The following is a 16,342-nucleotide window of genomic DNA, read 5'->3' as shown; positions in this document are numbered from 1 at the left end:
GAATTATAGTAAAATAAATATGGTGTAATTTTCATAAACTGAACAGCATTTCTTCATAAATAATACTTTAAAATTGAATCTTAGATGATGCACTTTTCCAAAATTACATTCCCTAATCTTCACGAGGTTCGCTTACCCTCAACTTAAATCCACCGTTATAAGCCAATAAAAAGAAGACGAACCCAGTTTCGTCGCCAAGAGTGTCGCCAAGCATCGCTGCCCGAAGAGTTGTACTTCTATGAGCGCACGAGTGGCGAGAAGATATTCGGTATGCAACAGTTGCGGAGATCTCAGCTCCAATTTATCACACCATCCAGTGATGCGAGGGAGGACGCTCTGATGTGAAAGAAGAGAGATTCTCGTGGAATAGGTAATATGTTTCGCTCTTCTCTCTTACTGACGTGGGGCTTCAGTGACGTGAGTGCGGGAGTCTATATTCCTAGTCCTGTTTTATTGCAATATTTTGTGATTTTGAAGCGTGATAATGTTGATTTGGAATTTATTTTCAGACGTTTTTGATTTATTGGAAGTTTAATAAACTAACCTTTTCAAATATTAGTAAAATTTTTTATTAAATTTGTATTTTATGATCATAAAGGATTAGAAAAATAGTGTTAATTTCTAAATTATTTTTAGAATTTTGAAATCGAATTCATTAATTAATATAAATAAGAAAAAGCTCCTCGAAGGAAAGAAAGTAATTAAAAAACGCAAACAGAAAAATTATATTTTATCAATTAATTGTAGTACTGATTTATTACAATGTTATCATCATTCATCAAGAAGAAATGTTGAGTAAAAACATATAAATGCTAAACTCTTTTTGCAATTTATATTCTTAATCTAATTTTTTATTTACAATATGGTAAAAATAGAATTGTTAGAAATCCATTATAATTTATGAGAAATTTAAACATTAAATGTCAACGTTATTAATGCTGCGTAAAATTTGAATTTAATTATTGATATAAAATGAAAACATTATTTATCCTAGATTTATAGAAAAGTAATAACGTCAAATGTTTGATACTTATTCTCAGTTAAACCATACTGATGACTAAAGAACGTGACTTTAATGCCATTTGGTTTTTGATATAGAAATATATATTTAAATTATATTCAAAGTATTTATTTTTTATATTATTAAATAATATATTTGGCTTAAAAATTATATTTTTTTATTAAAGATAAATAATTCAGAATGTAGAAAATAGAGTTTTCTAAAGAAGGAACTATTACTGATAACAAATATGTGTCTGAAAATAAATAAATTAACACAATTATTTATAATTTTAAGTAAATGTGGGAACTTTACATATAAAAATGAATAGATTATATGAAATATGACATTATTGTTGAAATTGCATATCAAATATATTATTTATACTTAATTATTCTTTTGAATCTTTGGAACACTAATTATACTTTTGAATTTTGGGGAAAGCATGCCATGCATTTTAATATGCAATGTATGCTATTTTATTTTTATTTATATTGTGCCTTTTATTTTAAATGATTATTTATGGTCAAATATTCCTTTTTAAAAATTCACAATAAATTATCAATAACATAAAAATTAACAATCTCATATTCAAAAATAAAACAATGAATTGTGGCCAAAATAATGAAATATGTTATTTTTTGTATAATAAATTCATTAATATATTATATAAAACCATTCTTACTAATAAAACACATTCGTACTATAATAATCATTATAATATTGTATTATAATAAGTTAGTGCGAAATCGAAATTGATTCGTATTTGGAAGGAAAATGCTTAAATTTTATATTAATAAAGATATTTCTAACATTTCCATTTAATGTTTTTTCCACCCATATTTTCATATTCCCATTTCCTTAAAATATATCAACTTTCTTTAAATGCGTGAAATAAAATAAAAAAGAATAAAAAGGATTAAAAACTATGAAGCGTTATATTTAACCTCTTAGCATAAAAGCTTTATTTGTTTTGTCTTATCGCTATTTGGAGCATTTTTTATCTAGTAAATTGATCCATTTCTGTCAAGGTGACAAAGATCAATTTTCTTGAAATAATAATAAACGTATTAGCATATTAATTTATCTATATAAATATGTCAAATAAATGACATAACATTGTTGCAATTAAATTATATATTTTTAATAACATTTTAATTCATCTGCGAAATTATAAATGCATTGCAGTAGAACGTCAAGTTTTGATTGATGAAAAAAAAAATCTTGGGTATGTACGTTACTGAAATATGATACTCTAAAAAAATACCGTACGTTATTCAATGAAGAAACACGTTTTCAGATTAAAATTAATTTACTCATTAATATTTTTTTTGCATAGAAAAGAAAGTAATTGAAACATTTTAAGATAATAATTCAATCTTTTTCAAATATTCTTTAACTACTGTGCAAATTTAGATTGGTTTTTAGTTTTTTTAATTCTTTCAAATGCGGATTTTTTTTAAAAGTTAAACTAACCATTAACTGTTCTCGAAAAACAAATGATTATAATTATTTACTTCGCTTATTTATCTTTATTCTGTTAATACCTTGAAAATTTCTTTTAATTCTTTCCCAAGCATTGAAGCATTGAGAATAATGAAACTCTTTAATTTGGAAGGATTTTCATTCGCGTTGAAACTTCTTTTTTCCTGTTTTAATACAATTCCGTCGTTAAATTCTTAATCTGTGTTTATGCATTTCTTTACGGCAAATATGCTTTTCTTACACACTATAATTGCTGCGTTTTCGTTTATTTTAAGTGAACGTTTAAATTAATTAGTGCATGTTCGTTTACCAAAATAACTTCGTTTATTATCCTCCATTTTTGCATTAAGAGGAAGAGAAATGAAGTCAAAAGAAGAAAAAAAATACATTCACATCAAGTTTGTGTTACCACTATTATTTTAGAAGCTTCTATCAAATTTTTGTCTTGACGTTTTTGAAACTATTTCATAAAATGCCACTGAACTATTTTATTTCTCAAAAGTGGAATGGCATGTTCCTTTTTTCACCATAAAATAATGAAAGATGTCTAAAGTTTCCCCAGAAATATAAAGCTTTATCAAAATAAAAATAATGTAATGAAATTCTTTTCAAAGTGTTTTTTTCTCTTCAACAGAGGAATCCGAATGCACTTTATTTTTAAAGATGAAGAACTCATGAATTTTCTTAGAGTTATGTGCAAGTGCAGCCATTCGTGTAAACGGAAAATTTTGTGAATTTTACAAAAATAGTATAATTAAGGAATTACTTTTCATGGAACATTCCTTAAAAATATAAATAGCCAGTAATTGCTTCGAAGTTCAAGAAACATAATTTAAAATGTTTGAAAAAATATTTACTTTTTTTAAGCGATGTAATTATTAAATTTTATTGAAAGATCAACAACGATATTTTTGAAAAGTTTGTTACGAGCGCAAACAATATTGAAGCTTAGATTTAATAACTAGTCAAGAGATATTTATATGATGTTTAGCTGACGGGTGTTTCAAGTATTCAGGATTCGATTCTGATAAATATTCCAATAGAGGACAAATCAGAAATATTATGTCCTAAATTAGGAATATTATGTTCAGATCAACTCCGTCTGAAATAACAGTGGAATCAATCAATCGGCTATAAATCATTGCATAGCTGGCGTCCTGGCATAGGGGTAGCGCGTCTTTACCCGTGAGCTGGGGGTCCAGGGTTCGAGTCCCTGTTTGGGCATGGTTGTTCGTCCGTTGTTCTATGTGTGAATGTGCCCTCCTGTAAAAAGGGGTTGTGCAAACGAATGAGTGATGCGTGAGTAGCAAAATCGTACTCTTGGTCATAATTGGAGCTACTATAAAAACAAAAGACCCTCCCCATCCGGCTTAAAATCGCTGTCTTCGTAACAGCGGGCTTGTCCATGGTGAGTTCCAAGGGAAACAGCAACAAATCATTTATTTTCCCATTTTATAGAGGAAAAAATGATGCATTAGCAAAATGAAAAATTTCCATTTTAATATGTCTGTTAATTTTTTTTCATATAGTTTTTATTTTACGAGCTATAATCCCATTGCACTCCACTTAATGCAATTATACTTTCATACATTTACAAGACACTTATGACTTAATCACAAAAGCCTTGCTTTTCTGTCATACATATACAGTTTAATTTTTAATTAATTAAAATTTAAAGGAAGTCGTTCTAAGATGCACATGCCCATTCTTTAGGATATGTATATGCCAAATATGGATCTTTCAGCTCACGAAGCTTCTTTTTACTGAAAATGTGCATTATTAAAAAGAAAAAAACCCTTCATGTTTACTTTCGACAAGAGGAATACTTTAAAATAAACTTCGTAATTTTGAACCATCAGCACTAATGAGGACATCATCTGAACCGGCGTCTCACTCTCCAAAAAACGGAATTAAATATCTGTTATATAGAGGGCTTCTTCTTATTAGTATCTACTGTACTGTTCAAACATATCTTTATGTGATAAAAAAATAGTAAATTCTTCAAAAAGACCTGATGAAGAACTTTTTCACTTTTTCATGCATAAAAAATTTATTTCTTAAAGAGTCTTTATTTCATACTTCAATAAGTATTAAAAAAACCAATGATTTTGCTCTGATGATCTTAATCAGTTTTAAGGTGACGAATATTCTTGCCTTAATTTTTTTTCGAAACCAATAGCTTCTTTTTTGACGAATTTGTTTTCACATACCTGTTTTTTTTTAATATTTTATATTACTTGATGCATGCTTGCAAGTATATAATACTGTTTTCTGCTGTGTTTTCGAAGGTTTCGATTGTTTTTTTTATATTTGTGGGCGCCAAGGACATCTCACTACTTGAATATTTTAAAATTTAATTATTGATTAGTCTATCAATTTAATTTAATTTTAATTCCATGTGATCGGGCATACAAATGGTGATGAGTTTTTAAAGCGGTTTTTAATATTGTCTTTTATAAATAAAAATAAATTAAATATGAATAAATAAGGATAAATGAATTATAGGACAAATAATTAAATGGGATAATTATACTTTTTAGTATATTAATAAAAATATTATTTAAAAAAATCGAGCTGGTTTATTGAAATTGCATTTTATAATTACTCTTCTCGCAAGATTTTAACGAAGCAACTACTGTAATTTCATTTAAGCATACGAATAAGCATGTGATTAATGTTTTCAAAGAGATTTGTTTCAAATCCCAGTCTATACAATCCCTTCGAATTTGAAGAAGTCCTAATCCTGCCTAATCTAATTATATATAATTCGGAGAAATTTGGAAAGAGCATTCTGCTGTAAAGGTATGACACATTTATTAAATATAACTGTATTTTAAATACATCGTAATTAACAAAAGTATCTTACTTATTGATGGATATATAATTAGTCATATATTCCGCTAATTTACAATCTTATGATTTTAAGCTTTGACAAACAAAACTAATTCAAATTCTACTATATCGAATAACGATTTGTATAATTAATTTTTAAAAATTTTAATTCGAATTTTAATCTATTAAATTTTGCTTTTTTTTTGCGAAAACTTCCGAACATTTTATTACACAAAAATTAATTTCACACTATTTCAAAATTTAAACAAAATTGTCTTTTTAAGACACCGAAATCGTTAAATGTTTGTCCAAATTCGCCTTGAATTTTGGCAGTTTTTAAAAATTATTTTGCTGCCAAATTTCAATAATAGATTACCTTAATTCTTTAAATTTCAAACGGTTTTGAAATCAAATAATAATCTTATGAACTTTCTTCAGTGTTGAAAACTCAAGAAGAATAATTCTGTTAAATATATGTATAGTTTACAAGAAAAATAAAAAAAAAGATCTAACAATACTGAGAAATTTCAAATTTAGAGGAACCACACATTTATATTTTTAATAATGCTATGATGGAATCGGACTGTTTTCAATTTAAGAAGTTCATTTATGCAGGAATGAGAATATGTGTAAGGCAATTAAAATAACATGACTTTAATGCCTGGTAATTTGGCAGAATCATGAACATATAAAAAACATAGAACTAAATAGAACTAATGTCCTTGGCAAACTAGCTAGACTCCGAAGATGCCAAATAATTAATAAAAATACGAAGAAAACTATATGCAGAAAGGAACCACAGAGCTAGATTATGATAATTTGCATTTCACCCCGTATAGGCGAAATTTCCAGGAGAAAAATGACACATGATCTTTACTTTTAATTTAATTAATTTTCATTTAATTAATGTAATCGCTTAACAAAATTTAAAAAGTTTAAATAATTACTAAACGAAACATAATATCTATAATTTATAAAGGTTTTAGTGAAAAAAAATCATAGATAGTTTAATTTATGAAATTGTTTTGTACGCTATGTTAGACAGCGCAGACTATCATGTATCAAAACTGGTTTCCTAAAATCAAAAATTAATTAATATAATTAGCTAATGTAATGAAGAAGGTATGCATGCTAGGCGGGTTAAGAGCAGTGCTGAAGTTTCTTAGAGTCGTTAACTTCCATAAGAAAGAAAAAAAATGAGGAAAATGGTATAAACGTTGTGGTAGAATACCAATTCTTTTATTTTGTCAATATAGATGTGTGATATATAGATGTAGATGGTAGGTGGAAAACTTGGCTCAGAAAGTGGCTAGTTCAATTTATTTTTCAAAAATTAAATTCATGCAACAAAATATAGTATTAGGTTGCCAATAATATTACTTACTTATTTCAGATAGAATAATTTTGCAAATAAATAAGTAAAATCTGCAAATGAATGCTTGTCTAAGTATATCTCAAATACAATCGCAAAAGTTGTTAAGATAAGGCTAATTGTTGGATTAGCCTAAAGTACTTTATCCGAGATAAAATGCTGCGAGATGCAATTTAGTATGCTCTTAGTTAAATAATCCTAAAAGGTTTAAATTCAGATTTTTCAGTTTAGAAGGTATTAAACTGATCCCGATGTTTTCTAATTGGCGAAAGAGTGGAATTGGATATCATACATCTTGTTAAAATATAAGATTTTCAGATGCGAATTGAAATTAATCCGTGTTTTTCTTACGTAATAAAATTTTACGTAAGTCTTTAGCATCTTCTTTTTCATTTAGAGTTAAAATAAATTACACTCTTGTATCTAGACTATTTGTAAAATTCATCTTAAGATTTTAGATAAGTCCACTTTAGACTAAATATCAAATAGTTTTAGTTAGTAGTAATAAATAAAAGCTGTCGAATGAGTTTTTATTAAGTTTTTGGAATCATATGAATTTCAAACAAATTAATAAATTTATTATATTATATTACTTAATTTAGACTTTTTTAAAGAATTTTTGAAATCAAAGAATTATTAGAATTTTGCCGCATCTCTGTCAAAATCTCTGTTTTCAAAACCAACCAGTTTTGGGATTTTGATAAACTGCATTCTAAAGATAAAACTTTAATCTGAGAAAAAAATTCCATAAGTGCATCTGATTTACAAGTTCATAGCATTCTGATAACAAGTGTCTGATTGATTGATAACATTTTTTTTTCTTGAACTTCCGCTCGTTAAACAAACCCAAAGTAAATTCGTAGTCACAAAGCTGCCTTCATATGTCGAGAGTTATTTGGCTTATTTAAGCGCTGATTTGAATCAACGTGCAGGCTATTTCGAAAAGATCTCGTAATTCAAATAATATGCGTCAAATGAAGCTATCAAAACGGAATATCTTTGGTCACACCATTGTGACTTGTGTCGGAAATAAAGTGAATAAATGAATAACAAGAATTATAGTGATTATATTTAAATGATACAGAGTTTTCATTGTCCCAATGAGTACAAATAAAATTATATTTTTTCCGAAAATTTCCGCTTTTTCTGTCTACTTCCAAGAAAACTTGTCTAAAAACACTACACATTTAAATTCATTTTGTGCTTTTATATACTTTAGTTGCTTTAATGTTTCTTACAGTACAAAGTCTAATTTTACAATTAAATACAGATATATCGTTTCATGATAAAATAATTTTCATAGTTTTTAAGGATTCTCCGAACACTGAGAAATATATTTTTTGAATTATTATATGCCTTTGAAGAAATTTCAAGTTTTAATCCAAATTGAAATAATCATGAAATAATTGATAGTAAGATTATTCAAAATTTGAAATAATTATAAATTAAATGTGTAAAGTATGAATAGTTAGAAAACAAGGCCAATATATTTCTTGAAGGTGAAATTGTTCTATTTCGAAACGCTTTTCCTTGTGTTCCGATTTTAATTTTAAATCAATATTTTATAATGACGTACTTCTAGATATATAGATAGCAGTACTTTTGAATGAATTTGAAAAGTCTCGGAAAGTTGTTACACATATAAAATAGAATTTTTCGAATATATGAATTTTTAGCTATGGCTTCTTTTGTGGCTTGGGGTTAAAGATGATAACTGCTAAGAAATGTTTATAAAATATGTAGAAATATTCATTAAATGTTTATCCTTAGAGATGGCAATATGTAAAAATTTTAACAAACTGTCCTTGAGACTTTTCAAACCACTTCGATAAACAACAATTTATATACCAACCATTTACTTTAATCGTGGGTTACTAGTTATTTCTCAACCATAAATGATAGACGTATTTGTGATGGAAAAAAAATTGAAATAATGTAATGAATTTCATTATATATTATTTAAATCAATTAAATGTGCAGTTGATAAAATAATAAAGTTTATATTTTTATACATTCATTTGATCCGATTATTTCCATTCAGTGAAAAATTTCTTCAGATAAATGCTTTCACTCATCTTACATAGAGAAAAATCTGCCAAATAATAAAAGAAATACAAGTTATTGTTGATTGGTCTTAAGTTCTAAAACTGTTTCAAAATTTTGTTGCAGTTTCGGCATCCACCTTTTCAATTTGCACATCCAGTTGCGTAAATGGATTACGCTATACCAGTTACTTGATTGCGATCCTTTAAGTGTTAGTATCCCAAGGAACCTTGTATCGTTTTATGGAAGCACTTCTTACCAAGATGGTCGATTCGTTATATTTTTTTCTAGATTCAGTCTGATATTTAAATGTCCCAAATGTAATTTTTGGATTTCACTAAAAAAGTAGGGATCCGCCGCTTCCATTGTTGAAGAAATATATTTGTACATTACTGGTCTTCTCGCGGCATTTAAATAATACGGCATCCTTTAAGGAAAACGTTTCATTTCCGTAAGAGGTTCATATATAGCATTTCTCTTTATCTGTACACAAAGGAAATTTTTCTTCTTTTGTTTACACCATGTCCGTATTTAGGTCAGCAGTTAACCTAAATTTTTTGGGGAAAAAAAAAACTTGACAAGAATACAAGGATTAGTGATTTCAACTACCTATGCTCTTCGTTGGAATATATCGGATCTGTATTCGAATGACGAACCCATATTTCTTTGTATTTTCGTTTTTTTTACGAACAGCAGTCTTCAGGAAAATGTTAAGAGATATGTAAACAGCATTTTCCTCCCACTTCTCAGTCAAGTCTGCTTTCCAAAGATTTGCTTTGAACCTAAATCTAGCATTGTCCTACACATGATATCATAAATAGATCTTTTCAAATAAAGAACATTTTCCAATAGCTAAGCACAGAAACTTAGAATCAGTTTTCTTAGTCTTTATTCAAAAAAAAGACCATCTATGTCGTATAAGACGGCCGTAAATTGGTACATCTGCTATCATTTCGGACTTCCACCTTACACGTGCCCCTCTTTATAATTCGTTGGTTTGTCCTCTGGTCCTCTGAGCTCCTTTCAGTAGTACTGATCTATCTTTGAATATCGCCCTTCATTCATTCATTCACGCCATTTAATTTTTCAATCTCATCTTTGGCACCTTTGAAAATCTTCAGTTACTTCTTGGGCATTTTTTTTTTCAATTTACCACATATTAATATGAAATAATAAATTAAATAATAATTAAAAATCAGTTGATGTTTTTCACTTGACTATTTTGTTCTGTTAGTACACATCATTCTCGGTACGTTCTCGGTTATAAATATCATATCATGTTCTTTAAATTAGAATTTGAAGTTGCTTCTTGAAAACTAAAGTCTTTAAGTCTATATTTATCTTTTTTCAAATGTGTTGCAAGTCATTTATCAATTTACTAGCAGTACCCGTTCAGCGTTGCCCGTGGCATAACATCTAAGAGGAAAAATTAGCTTTATATTTAAGTCTAGCCTCCATCCGATATGACATGGGAATGTCATGCGGGATCAAAAAGATATTTAGAAATGATCAAAGATAACTGCAAAACAATTTTTTATAGCACATATTCAGAAACATTTAGGGCTAAGCTTTGATATACAGTCATTTGGCGTCTTGAGAGGTAGGCAATTTTTCGGTGGCGCTTTGCTTGGGGTTACATGGCCACCATTTTTTTTATGTTACTGTATGCTACTGTATTTCGATCTTTCCTGTTCATTTCCCTTAATTTTTTTTTTCTTGCTGCACATACTTCTTCTGCTTACTTTCATTATTTTCGATTAAATTATTTTGCATGCATTTCATTTTACTGCATTTATTGAATTTTTTTCCTATATTCAAGTTAATTTGTTGCAGCGTTCCTCGAAACCTTTAGATTGGAAACGTTATTGCTGCCATTCAGCCATTTCGCTAAAATTTGGCGGTAAACTTTTTGGGTGAAAATGACTGTATATCAATGGTGTTCCATATTTAGACTGTTTAAATGGTTTCAATTTTCCCTTATAAACAACGCATGCCTTTTTGATTCATCTTTCCATTTAAAGCTGGGCTAAGCTTTGATATACAGTCATTTTGCATCTTGTGAGATTGGCAATTTTTCGGTGTCATTTTTACTACTGTTACTTTATTGCTGCCGTTTTCGCCACATTCTACTGTTTCGCTGAAATTCGGCGATAAATTATTTTTTGGCAAAAATGACTGTATATCAAAGTTGTTCCTAAAGAGGAACAATATGGACAGACTATTAACATTGTTCCTATTGAAATCATTTCTGTAATCCACACATGGATCGAAATTCAGAACGGTGTCCTCCTTTTCGGACCAAATATCAGGAACGTTTGTTCTTTCACTTCTTCTCCTGTGTCTCAAATTTAAATGTCTTTCTCTGTCAGCAGACAGGCAAGATTCATTCTGTCTCTGTAATTCAATTGAAATGCGATTTAAAAATAGACGGTTACTTCGCTCAGCTGAAGACCTCCTTTGAAGAAAATGTGGACATTCTTTCTCTGATTCGCTTACCTAACGTTTTTTCCTCTACATTTTCATTATCACCCAACAAACAAAGCTTTTTGGCATTTAATGTGCTCCGGCCAAGTTGAATTTCCTTTTTTTGGGGATAATGAGATTTGAATCGCTTTTTAAAATCAGACGTAAACAAAAAAATGTATCGCATATCAATACTATAGCTCTTGCTATTTGCACATGCGAAGTTTGAGATTTCCGCTCACTCACAGATATTGCAGCTTTACGCATGCGCGAATCTTAGTAGGAAAAGAATTAAAACCACAATTATAAAACATTTTTTTATTTTGATATAACTTCAATATAGTAAAACCTTCCTCAATAACTGCTCTACAAAATGGTATAAATATCTCTAAAATTAGTTAAGTATTTTTCGAGTTTTTAGAGTTTAAACATACAGACGCTTTCAGGAGACTTCATTTTATACTTTTTATAGATTTGGCAATATTTTGTTTCTTAGTCTCAAAAAAACAAAAATAATTATTTTTAAAAAGTTTTTTTCACTATTTATTCAAGAAAAATAGATCCAAAGCAATTTAAAATAATTTTTAAGTATTTATGCATTAAAGGATTAAATCTATATGAAAGAAAGATATTCGAAGAAAAATTTAAATTTTATTTTATTTTGTGTAAACGTTTCTACTAAAAATTAGGGAAAACAATTAAAAAACTTCTAAAACACTATTTCCTTATCATATTTTACTATATTCACCATATTTTATTCTTTTTTGCAGTCTGCAAGCAATATATATGCGACCTTCTTTCAACTTTCTAAATATATATTCCTTTTCCAAATATTTCATAAAAACTTCTTTTCAATGCTTAACAATATTCGAAAACATTTGTTACCGTTTAAAATAGGAAATATTCCAACTGCTCAATGGCAGATGGCCAGAGTCGAAGAAAGGTAAAGTCTTTTGAATAATGCTATTCATATTCATGAAGACAGAGTCTGGCCTGATCCAAACAATCAAATTTTCCAGAAAAAAAGATCTTTTTATCAAATTAAAGATCGCGCTGATGCATTGAAATCCGTAATGTGTACTTTTCTATTGTTAAAATACCCATTTTTCCTTATTCAAGATTTCTTCTGATCAAGACTCTATTGTTTGGAAAAGGAACGCTTCCGAAAAAAGCCAGTTACTGAAAAGAAGTTCAAATTAAGTAAAGATGTTGAGGTTCACTTTATGTCGAATGAAAAATAAAATGTTTTTTAAATAGCTAGTTCAAACAAAAACTTCATAGAATATTTAAGACACCTACACAAATAGTGAGAATCCCTTCATTAGTTTTACAAAGAAAAATTGTTCAAGTGATCGTAAATGGAACTTTTATCGAATTTTCTGGTGATTAACTTTCTTTTACACCTTATTTCATTCCATGACAGTGGTTGATTCGGATTTTGAAAAGATTATTAAAACAGCAATATATATATATGTGTGTGAAATGCAATGCCGGTAAGAATATTCTTCCTTCGATTTAATAACTTAGGACAGGGTACATCTGTTAATTTTTCTAGTTTAATCAAGAATATTATTACAAATCTACAGCATTGGTTTTCTGCAATGTGAGTTTTATTGCGGAAGAAATAAATTTATAGATATTCTTACTGGATGCTATGTCAATAACTCCTAGTCTTGATGGCAAGTTTGAAGAACATGTGGCGATGATTTTGGTGTCAATATTATCGAGCATGTGACAATGACCTTTGATACAAGATTGGCGAATATATGACGATGATTTTGGGGACAAAAATAATGGTTCTAGAAAGTGCAAAAGTGTTGGTGGTACGTCTATTTGGAGCAATCATTCAGAAAATTCGAAACTCTATCACGGAGACTATATAAGCGGAGGCTTTCGCACTTGTCAGGAGAATTTTCTTTCGAATGCCGAGCCGTGATTTGTTCTATAGTTGAAATCTGAGCATTATCTCTCTATTCTGTTTACTATAATTTTGACTACAAGTGCTGTTCTGTATTTGCACCTCAGCTGCATTTCAGCTACCCGTGGTGTTCGTTCCTCGTAAAAGAAAGCATTATTACCATTTACTGAAGTTGTTGAGTTTTTACCATCATGTATATCCACTGAACGAGTTTCCTAATAATATTAAGTATGAAATTTAGATATCTTTCCCTTTGATTGAATGAGTAAAATTTCATACAGATTTCTAATTTTGTCATCTATATTTTTTTTTTCTAAATTTCAGTTATCAGTTTTATGTTATGTTTTGAGCTATCATAACAAGCACACACAGGCACAAATTTAAAACAAAATCGTTAAGGCTTTACCAAAAAAGACACATATTTATCATTTATATAAAGATGCTATGTATTAATCAGTTGTCTGACTTGCTGCATTTTTAATTATTATTCAAAAGAAAGAGAAAAATAGAGAGTAAATAGAAAGAGGCAAATAAGAACATGTGATGTTGTGAAAATAACGATACATCTGTAACAAAAATATAGTAAACACAATCGCACGTTTTTTTTTTTTTTTTTTTTTTTTGCACTTATAAAAATTGAAAATCACGTCAGTAAATATTTCCTAAAACAATGAAAATGATTTGAATCTCATTAGTGAAAGGGAAATGTATGATTGAAAGTTACACACACTAAAAAAGTTGAAAATAAAACACACACACACGCACGCACAGATATATATATATATATATATATATATATATATATATATATATATATATATATATATATATTAAATTGTTCAGTTTTAAATGATGAATTTTGTGCCATAATAATTTTGAAAATGTATTCTGTAAAAAATGTAGAATTCATTTTCACTTTTTATTAATGAAAACCAGTTGTTCTTAGTTGCATGTTCCCATCCTATAAACTGCATTAGTGCCAAATGTGATAGATCTATATCCAAAATCAGGGCATGCAGAATTCATAAGTGGGTCATTCAGTCAAAGAGGTAGGAAATGTTGGAGAGGTAAAAATTTAAATTTCTTATCATCCTTTAAATTTTGAAGATAGAATTCAGGTTAGACAAATAACTGAATCATCACAACAAACAGATTTTGTTATAGAAGTATGTTGTGATCAAGATTTTTTTCTTACATCAGAGAAACATTTCCTAAAGTTGACTTTTACGATGCAAGATATTTCTAAGAATTATATAAGAATTTTCATTCATATAAGTGAGACAAAGGAGAAAAAAAATATATCCTTTGTTATTAAATCGAAAAATATTACATAGTGAAAAAAATGTCATAAATATTAACACATACCCTTTTTATCTCATAAAAAATAACAAAACCCATATTCGAGGCAATATAAAATGTTATTTAGCTTGATATTGAGCTGCAAGAGGGTGGCGGATATAAAGAAACAGTTCTGAACATACCCATCAACGCTAATCCTGTACCTGTAAATTGCTTGTGTTTATGACTCATTCGATAGAAGCATACAACTCCGTTTCAGGGACATTATTACTCGAAAGAACTTGTTTTCATTTCTTCATAAAGCCTAATAATACATGTAAGGATATGCTTTCAAATACCAGATATGTTATATATGAAGTCTTACTAGCAGACTGAATTATGAGACAAAATAAAGCATTATTTAAAGCACCAACAAGATTAAAATAATCAAATCTATTTTAAAAGAATATTAAAATAAAACCGAACAACAAATTCCTTTTTTACAAAGTACGAAATAAAGGCTTTTTTTATCTGTTTTATATTGCTTAATTCGTGTGCCCTATTGTTTAGAAAAAAGTGGGAATTTTTTTTTGTTATAAAATGATGTAAGTATAAATCATCCAAACCATAAAACATTTTTTTTATAAATGAATTAAAATTAGTAGATTTTTAAACTTCAATTAACCAGAATTTCAATAGCTATTATATCTATTACATTCTTAACACTACTTCTTATATTCTTTATTGTACTCATAAGGACTACTTCTTATGTTCTTTATTGTACTCATAAGGACTACTTCTTATATTCTTTATTGTACTCATAAGGACTACTTCTTATATTCTTTATTGTACTCATAAGGACTACTTCTTATATTCTTTATTGTACTCATAAGGACTACTTCTTATATTCTTTATTGTACTCATAAGGACTACTTCTTATATTCTTTATTGTACTCATAAGGACTACTTCTTATACTTCATTATTACTATTATATTCATAAGGGAGATGTCCAGGAAGTTAAGATACAGCTAACTATTATATTCTTAAGGAAAAGTGAAAATTGGAAAAAAAAACCCATCAGCAAGAGTAAAATTATTCTCATTATTTTAATAGTTCAAGAACTTAAGATTTTAAATTTCGATAGATTTCAAATCAGATATTTTATAACGTAAATATAAAATATCAGATTGGAAAGATAAGAAAGATAAGAAAAAAGATAAGAAAAAAAAAAGAAAAAGAAGAAAATATAGTGTCATTTTGTATGAATGAAAATGGAAAGGAAATTTATATATATGACTTTTAATTTTAATACTATACAGGGTGTTGGCAATACAGTAGATTAACGGTAGGAAAAGAGAATCTGAGATCTGAAGATCTACAAGTTGTGTTACGAACAATGGTTCTTTGACAATCACTTTACGAAAAATTACATAAGATATGAAAAATGCATAAGACATAAAATATAAATCTCAAAGTTTTGTAAAGAAAAAAAAAGCTTAGTTGAAACCCATTGAATTTACAATCTATGAATTTATAAAAAGAAAACAGTTTAAAAAGATGGATATAAGGTATATATCAAGAAAGGTATACATCATTCCATTCATTTTAAAGTTATGCCATTCTCTGGACGTTTTTTTGGATATGGCAGTGCAAAGTCATGCGGCCATCATAATCATTTGATCTGACTACTTTGGATTTACTCCTATGTAAGACCAAAAAGAGGTGGTAAGAAGCATAATTACATCAAAAAGTGACTTATTCTTTCGTTTACATGATGTCATAGTCAGTGGGATGTTAGAATTTACAGAATAAAGCTTTTATACGATGTCTGCATGCATGATTCAAAATACCAGGTTTATAATTTAAATACAATATTAACTATCATGTCACTGTTTATAACAAAGCTCAATTTTTCTTGCATCCGAAGTGACACCCTACCTTGATTTTAAG

The 16,342-nt window shown here is 28.3% G+C and overlaps 1 protein-coding gene across 1 annotated transcript in view; it reads left to right on the top strand.

Annotated features, from left to right (window-relative positions):
• The first annotated feature begins 260 nt into the window (after positions 1-260).
• The window catches only part of LOC129984519 (uncharacterized), a 66,852-nt gene continuing 50,770 nt past the window's right edge, over positions 261-16,342 (top strand). Inside the window, exon 1 of the mRNA XM_056094412.1 lies at positions 261-370. The gene's annotated coding sequence lies outside the window, so the exon portion shown is untranslated. The remainder of the gene's footprint in view (positions 371-16,342) is intronic.

Source organism: Argiope bruennichi, chromosome 9 (genome assembly GCF_947563725.1).
Source record: "Argiope bruennichi chromosome 9, qqArgBrue1.1, whole genome shotgun sequence".
In the NCBI taxonomy this organism is placed as follows: Eukaryota; Metazoa; Arthropoda; class Arachnida; order Araneae; family Araneidae; genus Argiope; species Argiope bruennichi.
The sequence above is the reverse complement of the archived record's forward strand: the minus strand, read 5'-3'. Positions and strand labels throughout refer to the sequence as shown.